Source organism: Stegostoma tigrinum, chromosome 2 (assembly GCF_030684315.1).
Source record: "Stegostoma tigrinum isolate sSteTig4 chromosome 2, sSteTig4.hap1, whole genome shotgun sequence".
In the NCBI taxonomy this organism is placed as follows: Eukaryota; Metazoa; Chordata; class Chondrichthyes; order Orectolobiformes; family Stegostomatidae; genus Stegostoma; species Stegostoma tigrinum.
Window position 1 is genome coordinate 156,303,785 of NC_081355.1, and position 1,891 is coordinate 156,305,675.

A 1,891-nucleotide genomic window follows, 5' to 3' on the forward strand; every position below is an offset into this window, starting at 1 on the left:
GCGCCAGGGACCCGGGTTCAATTCCAGCCTCGGGTAACTGTCTGTGTGGAGTTTGCACATTCTCCCCGTGTCTGCGTGGGTTTCCTCCGGGTGCTCCGGTTTCCTCCCACAGTCCCAAAGATGTGCAAGTTAGGTGGATCGGCCATGCTAAATTGCCCGTAGTGTTCAGGGGTGTGTGGGTTATAGAGGATGGGTCTGGGTGGGATGCTTCAAGGGGCAGTGTGGACTTGTTGGGCTGAAGGGCCTGTTTCCACACTGTAGGGAATCTAATCTAGCCAGCGCTGTCCACCCTCAATAAGCAAAATTTTTAAAAAATCTCTTAAGTCATGCCAAAGTCTTTTACCAAATGAAGTCTAACATTACCTGTTCTCATACCAGTAGGTGATGAACAATCTCTTTTTACTCCAGTACATGACTCCTTCAAGTGACTAATCCCTCACAACTTCATAGAATCCCTGCACTGTGGAAGCAGGCCATTTGATCCATCAAGTATACTATCCCTTTTTGCTCAAGTACACGCCTGACTTGCATGGGTCGTCCTTCACAGAATCCTTACAGTGTGGAAGCAGGCCATGCTGACCCTCCAGGGAACCTGACACACCACCCACCTAAACCCTAAATTTTCCATGGTTAACCCACCAAGCCTGCACACTATGGACAATCCATCTAGTCTGCACATCTCTGAACTGCAAGAGGAAACCCCTGCATGCACAGGGGGAGCATGACAATGCCATACAGTCAGTCACCCAAGGCTGGGATTGAACCCGGGTCCAGGCAGCAAAGCTAACCACTGTGCCACCCTACTTAATATCAGTGAGCCCCACAGTTAATTATTAGAAGAGGGATTGATACCAGATCCCCTGAGGACATCCTAACAAAACAAAGATGGCATTTATGACAGTCATCTGTGCTACAATTTATATCTTAAACTCACAGGGGGAAGTCATGTCCTGTTTGCTGCATGTCAATGATAGGTAGAATGAATCAAATGGTGATTGAGGTCCATGTAAGTCTTAAAACTGTGAGTTTCTATTTGCCTCAGAGATAATGGGAACTGCAGATGCTGGAGAACCCGAGATAACAAAGTGTGGAGCAGGATGAACACAGCAGGCCAAGCAGCATCTTAGGAGCACAAAAGCTGACGTTTCGGGCAACGTAAGCTTTTGTGCTCCTAAGTTTCTATTTCCCTTGCGCTTTGGGAGGAGGAAGATCGCTTCACTGCATTATTACAGGGATGGCTTCCACTTCTCCATCCAGTTTCCAGCTCCAACCTCTTATACACCATCAAACCCAATTACCGCCAAAATCTCTGAGGCTTCCCATCGCATGCAGATGGTACTTCCAAGGACTTTCATAGATCATAAAACCCCTTCACTATGGAAACAGGCCCTTCGGCCCAACAAGTCCACACCAACATAAACAAAGGCTGACAAAATCAGGAAGTTCTCATTTTCCTGAAACCCAGGATTGAACTAGGGACCTACTAAATCTTCAGTCTAACGCTCTCGCCCACTGAGCTATTTCAGCTGGCTTGCTCTATCCATTTAAAGGTTCTGATCTCCCAGGCTTCTTGCGATGAATCTCTGCTCTTGGCTGCCAGACTGTCCATGAGACCATAAAATAAAAGAGCAGAATTAGGTCATCATTCAATGAGAGCACACCTGATCTTATAATCCTCAACGCCACTTTCCTGATTATTTCCCACAATTCTTCACTCCCTTACTGAATAAAAATCTGTCTAATTTAACCTTAAATGCACTTAATGATTCAGCCTCTATGCTTCCTCATTTCTCCCTTAAATTGGCAACCCCTTACTCTGTGATTATGCCTTCTGATTCTACAGTCTCCCATGAAGGGAGCTGCACCTATCCTGGTAAGCCCCTAAGAATTC

The 1,891-nt window shown here is 46.3% G+C and overlaps 1 non-coding gene across 1 annotated transcript; it reads right to left on the reverse strand.

The window, feature by feature from the left end:
* Nucleotides 1-1,452: 1,452 nt before the first annotated feature.
* trnaf-gaa (transfer RNA phenylalanine (anticodon GAA)) lies at nt 1,453-1,527 on the reverse strand. The gene has a single exon. It is a non-coding gene; the product is annotated as a tRNA-Phe (tRNA).
* Between the last annotated feature and the right edge of the window lie 364 nt (nt 1,528-1,891).